Genomic DNA, 12,383 nt, shown 5'->3' on the forward strand with positions numbered 1-12,383 from the left:
CAGCCTAGAATGTTTTCCACTATTTCTTAAAGCTATAAAAGGGACAAAAAGGTGGAAATCAAACAAGAAGAAAAGAAAACAAGAATCAAGAAGAGAGATTTTGAAAAAGGGATTTCAAGCAAACTTTTCAGCTCTAAGCAAAAGCTCACTCAAAGTATTCAAGAAGCCTTTGATCCAAGCTCACCAACTCCTCAAGTGCACATTCTAGTCTCCAACCACCTTGAGGAAATCAAAAAGGGTCTTCTTCTTCTTGAGTAAAGAGTATTTAAAGTCTCATACGCTCATTAAAGGAGCTTTTTTGTGCTATTCATTGTTATACTTTGTTTGTGTTATTGTTTTTGTTTTGGAAGGATTCCAAAACAAGGGAAGGTTGATCCGAACCTTGAATCGGAGTGTATTGGGTTGGCTTGTACCCGAAAAACAAGTGGACTAGCTTGGGATAGCTAGAGTCGAAGTTTCCGACGTTTGTATTCGGGTTGAATACAAGATTAGTGGATTGGAATTCTCAAGTAGGAGCTTGGGGAGTGGATGTAGGTGCAAGGTTGGCACCGAACCACTATAAATCCTTTTGTTTATGGTGTGTCTAATTGCTCTTCTTTAACTCTTCATTATTCTCTTGCATTCTATCTTTTAGCCATTAGCCTTGAATTAATTTTACTCTTCCTATTTATTTAGCTTTTGTCAAACATTTTTCATAAGTCATAAGTCAAGCTTAAAATTTTTAGAAACCCAATTCACCCCCTCCCTCTTGGGTTGCATAGCTGGGCAACAACCCTTCATCACATCACCCTTAGATTAAGCCATGTAGGCCAATCCATGAAGCACAGTAAGGGGACAACCGACGTTCGACACATGGCAAGCCTCGACAAGTCTGGAGATAATATTTGAATCTCTTCTTCAAATCATTCTGTAGCAACACCTCGAGTCACCCATCCCTCATAAATGAGGTGGGACTTGTGAAGTAGCACATTGATGAAGTTCCAAGATTTTCTCCATCGAATGCTGTAGATTAAATGCTCCAAAGAGAAAGTCAGATCGGCAATCGAAGACAAGACTTAAGATTGACTGCTTCCTTCGTTCAAAGTAGTGAAACCACTTCAGACTTGAAAGTGGGGGGGAAGTATTATGAGGATTATCTACCATCCTACTCAACCTTCCTCTTCTCAAACTATGACCAAACACTCACTGATGACTCAACAACACTCCCTTGGGCATCAGAAAGAGAAGGCTATGAAACCGAGGTGAATCACTACAACAGATAGGGCCTATTGTGGTGCACCTAATTTGCCACAATAAGATGAAAAATTTCCACAATAGGTCTGTTGTGGTGTTCAAAATGGTGCCAAATGAGCTCATGCCACCATTAGTATTTATGACAAAAGTATAGATCAATTATGGCGCATGCTATTCACCAAAATAGGTAGGCTATAGTGGCCGTGTCATTCGCCAGAATAGGTAAGCTATTGTGGTGCTATGCTTCGTCAAAAAAAGATATTTTTGTGCACTTGCTTCACCAATATAGAGTTAAACAATAGTGAATTCTTCACCTATTATGGCATATTTGATTTGCCCAAAAAGGCTATTTTGGCAAACAAGGCTCACCAAAATAACTTATTTTGGTGAATTTAAGGTGCCACAATAGAGGTTTCCTTTTTTTTAAAAAAATTTCTGCATAATTCATAACTCCTCATGACAAAACTACCAAAATAAACCACCAAATGCATCCATTTAATTGAACAATTCATTTCATTCCAAAAACTACTAGGCATCTATTGTTAATACAAATTACCAAAAGTAATTTTCTTCCAAAAACTACTATGCATCCCTTGTTAATACAAGTATCAAATACAAATTTTCTTCCAAAAACTATCAAACACAAGTTACTAAAAGTAAGCAAACTAACTAATAGATCCAAAAGTCTTTTAGGGTGTGTTGTCCAAAAACTAGCCAAATCCATGCACGATTGTGCAGCAAGGAAAGCATCAATCATATTTGCAATCAATAAAACATAAACATAAGATAGATGAATTATCCAACAAGTTCAACGCATATTTTATGTAAAGGGACAAATGAAGTAAACAGAGTCAATGGTGGTGCTAGAAATATGGCTCAAGCTTGGGGTCTCATATTTGGGAAAGAGATGTCGTATATGTATAGGCTCTACAAGAAACACGAATGCAAAGTTGCAAGTATTATCATTCTAGCAAAGATTCAACAAAATTAAATTTCAAACAATCTTCATGAAAGTGGAAAAAGAAAACAAACTGAAAAAATCATTTGACGGCCAATGTCATTCACTTGGCTCGAAAACAATAAAAAGAAAAACTTATAATTCAATATCTTGTTTTACAAGTACTTCCCTAATTACAAAATATAAATTTAAAGCTCTTACCTTACCATTCTGACATTTCATGGCTCTTACCTTACCATTCTGACAAGTCGAAAATAATTTTTATATAACAATTGCACTAGCATACATACTCTTTTCTCCTTTCTCAAACATATTTGACAGACCATATTAGCTCATTATCGCTAGCCAAACTTTTGCATCAATCATGAATTTATATATCAAGTGATAAAAAGAAGGATCTCTTACTTAACTGGTTAATTGGATAGGCTATGCTAAGTACTGCTAATAATTCAAACAATAAGCTTGCTTCCAAGGACACAAGCCATGAGTCTATTATTAGCAGTGAGCTAGTAAAATCTAAGGATCCAAGCAATGAGCTGATAACCAAAATTGAAATCATAAATAGTAATGTGCCACCAGCACCTAAGCATCCAAGCAATCAACTGATAAGCAAAATTGAAATCATAAATAGTAAGGTGCCACCATCACTTAAGCATCCAAGCAATGAGCTGATAAGCAAAATAGAACATCCAAGCAAAACTGATATCATAAACACAGTGGAGCCAGGACTACTTAAGAATCCAAGCATTGAACTGATAAGCAATACTAAAATCATAAACTCTAAAGAGCCAGCACCACCTAAAGATCCAAGCAATGAACTTATAAGGGAAGGGGTCTGATTATATCTCATGATCCATGTAAGTAGTGGTTTCTATTACTCATTCTAATTGCTTTCCCTCATATTCATTATGCAATTTGTGCATTCATGTTTATTATGTAATGGAACAAGTTAGAACATACATACTTATTTGAAGAGTTCTGATTTCTGATATAAATGATTTTTCATGTCTTATTTTGCAGCTTTTGGACAATGCAAATATGATGCTTGATGAGACAAAGCAATGCAAAAAGACCTTACTAACCCTTGGTTATGAAGGTGGCTGGGTATCTGGCATGTAGGGCTGCTGACTGTCTGATATGTAGGACTACTGACTGTCCGACATGTAGGGCAGATGACTGTCAAGAATGTGGGGCTATTGGCTATCTATCCTATAAGGTTGTTGGCTGTCCTGACATATAAGGTTGTTGGCTATTAATCTGGTTTGCAAATTGCATCTCACAATCATCATCCAATCAAGTAGATGTCGAAGGACCTGCCCCTACACTCTGACCCAGGAACTATGCCATGAAAGCCTCAAACAAGTTCATATAGCTTTCCAAGTTGTTTTGATTGTTCAGTAGTTGCTCTTGCAATGTGGCCACCTATTTTTGCATCATATTCTACTGACCAATTGGAACATGAATATGCATTGTGTCTTGACCATCGGAGATTTGTAATAGGCTCCACACATCCATGAAAATATCCAGACCGTACCATTAATACATGTGCATATTCCTCATCTAGGTGCAAAGGCTCTTGACCTGGGGTGGTGGGTTGTGACTCTAAGTCGGCTAATTACACCTATATTTATGTAAGAATTAATTAAGTAATGTCAGTAAATAGATCTCTAATTTAGGTAGGTATGCACCAATTATATACGTAACAGTATAAGATAACTTGTGACTAATCGAATTAAAGGTGATAGTTAGTAAATTATAAGATTTATACTCACAAAGACCTCTCGTGATGCATTGTCATGATACCAAGATAGTGTTTTCATCGTGCCATGTGTATGTCTTCATACAAAACTCGATGGGGTCATCTCTCCAATTTCTCAATTCATCTGCATTCCAAAAAATAAAAAGCTATGTTATAGGCATACTTTGCTTTAGTTTGAAATTTTTATGCTATAATTAATGCTTGCAGCTTGCAAAAAGATTTATGATTTTGCTATAGCTCCATATTAATACCAGCTCATACTCCACTTGTGAGAATGGTTTTGTTCCCAGTCGTTTTTTTCATGACTTGCTTTGACTGACTCATAGAACAAGATTTGCTTCATTTCTGTATGTATTTCAAGTAAAACTAGATTGTTGGTCATCCTAAAAGGACTATACACAAACAGAGCATAATATCAAGCAAAATTATTTGACAACTTGCCACTCATCTTTTCCAAACTCCACCACTATTGCATGCCACTTAGCTATCGACATGTCATCTGGTATGTGGGCCTGTCTTTCCTTATTTATTTCATATTATTTATATATCATACGATGGATGAGGCTTTTTCAGTCTTTGTACTACTTCCTCATTTTGGAATCGCAATATTGCCGAAACTTCTCCTGTTTCTCTTCTAGAGTGTCTCGTTTCAACCTGCCAGCCTGCTCCAACAACTGAAACTTAGGAGGACTTTTATTGCTACATCTAAAATGCTTCTACAAGTATAAAAGAAACAAAACAATCAGTTGTATTTATAATTTTAGATCATAATACCTTTCATACAATAGGATCCCAAAACTTTCAATTCAGTAATATATAACCAATATTTTACTAAGCAAATCACATCAAATTAAATCTAGTTTGTTCTTCTACTTAGAACCAACCTTAAGGATCATTAATCAGTATTTCAATTACTACACGAAAAACTGTATAAATGAGCTATGAAAACAGCCTACTGATATACTAAACCATGCCATGATAGATTAGACACCAAATATGATACATATTAATGGGAACCACTATATATGATAAACTAAAATAGAATCATTAAATTGATGCCTTCAGTATTCATGTGAACCAAAGAATGCCATGCCATGGAACCATCTATTAGAGATGATGTATTGCAAGAAATACAACAATGAGTCCATTTTTCTTTTTCTTTTACCTTCGGGAGGTTCTTATCTATTTTATGAGAGCTTTGAAAAGTTCATTTAAGTCCTTTGTGCCTTCCTGAGAATTTTGTATGTATATTTTCATGCCTTGCAGATGAAGATTTTTTACAAGAGGAGAATTCTAAAAAGTCTAAACTATGTAGCTTTAAAAATGTTCATCTAAGTAGAGATTTATTACAAGAGAAAAAACTTTAGAACTCTAAACTATGTGAACTTTGAAATATTTATCTAAGTACTTTATGTCTTTCAGGAAGTTTTGTGAGTGCATTTGGATAGACTTTGTCAAGTTTGAGTGCAAAGTTAAGCATGCTAGTATTGATTATAGGACTTAACTATAGGTTAGTCCCTTCTTTGATTATAAAATCTTTTGTGTTTTTGCATGTTACCTCCATCAAATGTCTAAAGGGGACATGATCATATGACCAAAAAATGTATAGGTGAAAACCCTCTATGTTCTGTGTCTGAACATGTGGCAAATTTGCCATTTGCAATCTCATTTCTTTGCTAGGAGAGCATCCAAGCCGTAGAAAATGCACACACTCTTTATGAAACATTAATCTAAGGACACTAAATGATTAAAAAGGTGCTGCCAAACAACTATACATGTGCTACTTTCTCATGAGCCTCCAACAAAGGCTCTTCCTTTAGTTTAACTGTTTAGGTAGTAACTCCTATTTGATACCCAATTCTAAAGAACCAATTAAGTTGGTCCCTAAATGATTGCTCTACCTCAACAACAATGGAACTCACTGCCCTGTTTTAATAAATCAATCCTTTACCTGAATTTGTTCCCACACAAGATGTTGGAGTCCTTTAAATGCATCTTCCCATTCATCAATTGATCATTTGATGATATCTCTGACCACCCATCTAATGAAATTGCATAAATCTGTTGAATGCTCTCCAACAGGTGCACCAAATCCTCCACAAGGTATATGAACCACCAACAGCTCAGTACCATTCTTTGTCAAATGAGAGATATTGTGTGCTTTGTACTTTCCTCTTTTTTTGTTTTTCTGTCAAATAGTTGTCAAAACAAATCATTGTTCATTATGAAATTAACAAACAAGGTATGCCACGTATAATGCATAATATGTGTCAATAATATTACCTGAGTTGTAGAGCCTTAACCTGCAACTACTAGATCAGTTATTGGTGGTTGTATATGTTCTTCTTGATTGCTAAAAGGATAGTTGGCAGCTGCTGGCATAGGATGCATTGGTACCTCTGGCTCATCTTGTAAGTGAAGTGTTGGGTGTGGTGCTCTTTTTTTTGTTCTCTTCTGACTAGAAGACATCCCTGCATTTAGGTACAAAATTTATTATGATTAACATCAATATAAATTCAAAAGCCATCATATAAGTCCATACATAACAAAAACTTTAAAATAAGACACCAAATTATAATAACAACAAGAAACTTAATAACCTTAAGGTATTATTATTTCTTATATTTATCATATACATTAAGGTATTAATCAACTATATAGGTTCTTACGGTCACCAATTTTCAACCATCCTCAGATGTATCAGTTTCAAGCTTACTTTCACTAGATTCACCCACCACACCGATATTTAAATCTTCATCATCATCAATGAAATCATCATCAAATATTGACCGATTACTCAAATGACCTTCAATCTCCCCGAGCAAGTGAAATAGGAAGCTCCTTTGCCCCTATGTCATCCTTATTTAATGGGATGATACTGTCATCTAGATCAAGTGGCGTATCCATGTGTGCATACCCATCTCGATCTTCCTCTTGATATGGTTCATCATCATTTGGTAGTAATCCATCATTAGAGTCATTATTCAATGCAGGGATGTTGACTACATCCTTAGGATATGTTTTCATCACTATGGCCCAATTACTATCATGAGGATCAGGAATATAAAAAACCTGTTCTACTTGGTTTGCTAATATAAATGGTTCACTGATTTATAGACGCCTAGCCAAGTTAACACTTGTAATCCCATATCTATCAACCTTGTAACCAACACCAAGGCACCTTACATCATACCATGCACACTTGAATAAATACAATAATTTCGACTCTATGTAGGATAATTCCCATATCTCTTCAACGAAGCCATAGTACTCTTTATCGGAAAAGCTATTATCTCCGAAACAAAGAACACCAGAACTTTGTGTGCCCATAGTTTTATCTCATGAAGAAGTATGGAATCTATATCTATTAATGTTGAAACTTTAATATAGTCTGTAGGTGAAATTCGGACCAGCAGCCAAGTAAAACAAATTGTCTTCAACATTTGCTTGATGATATAAATCAAGCACCAGAGAACCAAATCAACTGTCAAATATGTTTAAATGTTTGCTTAAATCAACATATATATTATGCATATTTATATGCATATCAAATTACCTTGTTTTGGAACCAATTCAGAAATTCCTCATTGTATCTCCTTAAGAAAGCACTATTGTTTCTCAATGAAATGCTTCTTTTGTATTCCCTACAAATGTAGTTACCAAAACTTAAGCATTTCATTATTGTTCAAATGTGCATGAATCTAGAAGAGAAAATTTAAGATACTGAATAAAAGTATTCACTGATTGAGTGTTGTTAAGGATATATAATTGGACCACATGCCATTGTTCGTGTGTTAAGCTTCCATTTGTGAATGCTCCAAATGACTTTCCCACAATAGGAAAGATTTTTGATATGTCATTAGAGACTTGTCCAGCATGAATGACACCATATCAAGAAGGATGGTTGAACTTAGTTTCAATATCATCCAAATACCTAGAGTAGAATGTTAAACATTCATCAGCTATATAAGCCTATGCAATTGAGCTCTCAAAATGCACCTTATTTCGTACAAACAACTTTAATGTTCTAAAATATCGCTTTATTGGGTACGTCCATCTGTACTGCACTGGCCTCACAACTTTGGCCTCCTCTGCTTGGTGTATTATTGATCAACCATGACATCAAAGAACGATGGGGGCAAAATCATCTCCATTTTGCAAAGCATCAAAACTACTTGATGTTGTAATTGGTCAAGATCACTAGATGTCAGATTCTTCGAGCACAAATCCCTAAAGAACCCACTTAATTCAATCAATGGTTCACAGACATCCTCAGGCAAAAAGCTTCTTGCTACAATGAGTAACAAACGTTGCATGAATATATGACAATCATGATTTTTCATGCAATGGATTTTACGCTCTTTGACATTCACACATCTACTCAACTTCGACACAAATCCATTGGGACTTTTTAGGCCTGACAATATTTTACACACTGCAGTCTACTTTGGGATGTTGTTTAGGCCTAATACCATGGCAACAAGATTATAACGACTGCTCAAGGTATCTCTTGATTTCTCATTCGTATTTATTATTATCCCAACAACATTATTACAAATATTTTTTTCAATATGTATCACATCTAAATTATGACGAATTGCCAAGACACTCCAATATTGTAATTTTAAAAGAATACTCTTTTTTCTCTAGTTATATAATGTGTTTGAATGGTTATATTTTGCCCTAACTGGCCTACCAATAGGATGTTGATTCATGTTGGCTAATTGATCTACTATACCAGTGCCAAACAATAGAATTGTGCCAAACAATAGAATTGACCAATATCTAATTTCAACTGTCCCATCAAAAGAGGCTTTTGCCTATGATATACCCTTTAAGTGCTGACTAGTCATCTCTTTATGATATATTGGACAAGCCATATAACCTTTAGTGGACCATCCCAACAAATCACCATAGACTGGGAAGTCATTTATCATCCATAGTATAGATGCATGCAAGGTAAAAGTAGCCTTTGCATGTGCATCATAAGTTTGGACCCCTTCAACCCATAAATCATTTAAGTCTTTAATCAATGGCTTTAGAAACTCATCAATCCCCATACCTAGGCTATATGGACCTAGAATAAGCAACGATAATAGCAAATAAGGCTGTTTCATACATAGCCATGGAGGCAAATTATATGGCACCAAGACCACTGGCCATATACTATGTTGGGAACTCATTAAACCAAAAGGTTGGAAATCATGCATTGCCAAACCCAATTGAATATTACATGGGTCACTAGCAAATTCTAGATATTGACTATCAAGCAAATTTCAAGCAGACGTGTTTGCAAGATGCCTCATAACTCCATCATAAATCCTTTTCTCATGATGCCATCTCATCATGAGTTCTGCAACTTGTGAAGATGTAAAAAGTCTCTACAACCTCAGCCGGATAGGAAAATTCCTAAGCACCTTATGTGGAATGTTTTTCCTCCCAGGTGATTGATTCGATACTTTCCATCTACACAACCGACAAAGTGGACATCATTGTGCATAGCAAGATTATCCAAATATAGCACACAGTTGTTCTTACATACACCATACTTTTCATATGTTAATCCTAAATCTGCCACATACTTTTGACAACTGTAAAAAAAAAAATTGAAATTGTTGCTTTTCCATCCAAAATTATATCCCTCAACAACTGAAGAAGGGCATCAAATGAAGTATTACTCCACTGATGAAATATTTTTAAATGTAGAAGCTTTATAATAACACACAATTTTGACATTTTACAATCGAAGTGTAACTTTCATCTAGCATCCCTCAATAACTTCGCAAAGAGAGATTGCATACCAACATCATAGTTCACATCAGCATCTTCATTTGACTCAACAACTGGATCACTTCCTAGCATGTCCAACCCTGCTTGTACATCATTTACTAATCCAACCATGTCATCGGGATTAGATATTTTAGTTGGATCAATACCTTCTTATCACTATCACTTTCTGGGATTTCACCATGTTTGTACCACGTCGTATAATCCTACCACATCCCATACCTCAACAAATGAAAACTAATTTATTTTCTATCCAAATACTTCATATTACTATGCCGGATACATGGGCACAATATTCTCCCAGCATCCGTAGAGTGCGTAAATGTAAAGTCCAGAAAAGACTCCATTCCTATCTCATACTCTACACTTGATTTATCAATTAGATGCATCCATATTTTATTAAGAGCCATTTACCTAAATATTTAGAATGAAAAATTAGTTCAAAAAAGATAATTAAAGAAAATTAAACTATCCATATAAATTTAATTTATTACTAATATAAAATTTTGGCATAGCAAAATGAAGTGGACAATTTAACGATATTCACTATGCTGTTATTATTAGATACCATTTACCAAAAATGGAGTAGAAAAAAGATTCAGACACATTCTCCCAAAAGTGGCACAAGCAACATGAACAAAAAATGAGGTAGCGTACAACTATATTTATTCATATAATATAGTTTAGATAGTAATATGTTATTTAGCACAAGAATGCATGTCAAAATTCAATTAATTGACATATGAACAATTAACTTAACTAGACAATTAACTTCCATGTCAAACATCAAACTTCAAGAATGCATGGCCTTAGTATTCCAGGTTGTTCTAAATTCTAACCATTAACTGACATATGAACTTCATAAATCAATATAAAACTTAAAACTAAATAGTTTACACCTTTTTCTTCTACTTCTACTACAACCACAACCACAACCATACTCAATTCAAGAAACGACAACCATTAAAACTACTCAATCCATGTTGATTTCTTCCCATGTCATATGCAGGACTCTTTATAAGGCATATATATAAAAATATATATAGTGTGGAAAACAAACAGCATCCTAGGTAATACACAGTTAGGTGTTTTGGTTAAATGAGAAATGAAGTTTATATTAGAACACTAGTTAATTAGTGTAATACAAAGTGCAAGCAGCTGCTTAAAAAGTGACATACTCACATAGAATTCTCAATGCACATACTAAACATACATATATATATATATATATTTAGCCCACCGAAACATAAAGAGGTTGGTGGGAACCACTTTCTTTATTTAGTTTGTGGCTAAGACTTAAAGTTGGACTAAAATATATAGTTGAAGGAGATTAATTTCTTCATATACACAAGGTCTGTATATGAGGATGATTTTAAGAGTATTAGCTAACAGTAAATAAACATCCATAACTATCACATGGAAAAAAAAAATCCTATAATTAACCCAATTGGTGTGGTTCAATCATACAGAAAAAAAGCAAATAGTGCACACACCACATGAACATACACTTATTGCTATTCCCAAGATAAATAACACCATAAACACCATAACTTACATATATAAACCAAATCAAAAACTTAGCCTGATCTATAAATCAAACACAAAAACCATAAAAAATAACAACCCACTAGGATTCAAAGCCCAACAAAGAGATCCATATTAGAAAAAGAGGTCAAACAGAAAATAAAGATTGGGCTTCCTCTCTTAACTGTCTAAGAGTTAAGAGAGCAAGAGGAGTTTCAAGAATAGAGTTACCTTTGAACAACAAAATCACAAAGATGCTCGAAAAGAAAATGGTATGTGTATGGCATTGGAGGATTGTGCTTAGAGGCTGAGGGCGAAGAGGGCACCCACGATGATGTGCAGGATTTTTTTTTTCATGGGATCCATGGACGTGCAATAGGGTTTTTAGGGTTTTTTTCCATGGGAGAAGGGAGAATGCGACGAGGTGCGTGATAGAGAAGGGAGGGAATGTTTTTTTTTTTTTTTTTTTTTTTTTTTTTTTTTTTTTTTTATGAGAGAAGTGAGAATATGAGGAGGCACGTGAGGCGCGCGAGAGAAGGATGGAAAAATTAATTTTGCCGTATTTTTTACCCTACTATGGTGTTTTCGTATATTTATTTTGACGAATAAAAAATTATTGTAATAGATGAGAATCTTATTTTGACGATTGGTATAACACACCACCGTAGACTCTTCTATAATGATGATTGTACATACGCCACTAAAAACCTATCATAATAATCTGATTCTATTATAGTGAATCAACTTTATGTCATCGATTTCTGTCCGACTACAGGCTCGGACAGTTATTGATCCCAGGATCGAAATTTTATAGATGATAAAAAATAAAATTTTATAACTAACGGGAAGAACAAACCCCTAAAGTCTCAAACGATTTTTTTAAAATATAGATATATGAATTAATATCATGTAATTAACGCTCATAACCTACTATCTACGTTCCTAATTAACGTGGACATTGATTTTCTACCGTCATTTTTGAATTTGAAGGATAACGATCGACTACTCTGCCTATATAAAGAGGGTAGAGGGGATCTTTAAATAAGTTCTACTCTCGAAAAAAATCAACCCACTCTTATTTTCTCTTTTCTTTACTATTTTTAAAGTCCAATTGATTTAAGT

General features: G+C 34.5%; 1 long non-coding RNA gene across 2 annotated transcripts in view; it reads right to left on the reverse strand.

The window, feature by feature from the left end:
- LOC105046874 (uncharacterized) overlaps window positions 1–11,703 on the reverse strand; it is a 52,826-nt gene extending 41,123 nt beyond the window's left edge. For both annotated transcript variants that reach the window (XR_012142111.1, XR_012142112.1), the window contains exons 1-4: window positions 11,493–11,703; window positions 6,234–6,421; window positions 5,902–6,138; window positions 3,964–4,074 (exon numbers count right to left, since the gene is read on the reverse strand). This is a non-coding gene — a long non-coding RNA (uncharacterized lncRNA). The remainder of the gene's footprint in view (window positions 1–3,963; window positions 4,075–5,901; window positions 6,139–6,233; window positions 6,422–11,492) is intronic.
- Between the last annotated feature and the right edge of the window lie 680 nt (window positions 11,704–12,383).

Source organism: Elaeis guineensis, chromosome 6 (genome assembly GCF_000442705.2).
Source record: "Elaeis guineensis isolate ETL-2024a chromosome 6, EG11, whole genome shotgun sequence".
NCBI lineage: Eukaryota > Viridiplantae > Streptophyta > Magnoliopsida > Arecales > Arecaceae > Elaeis > Elaeis guineensis.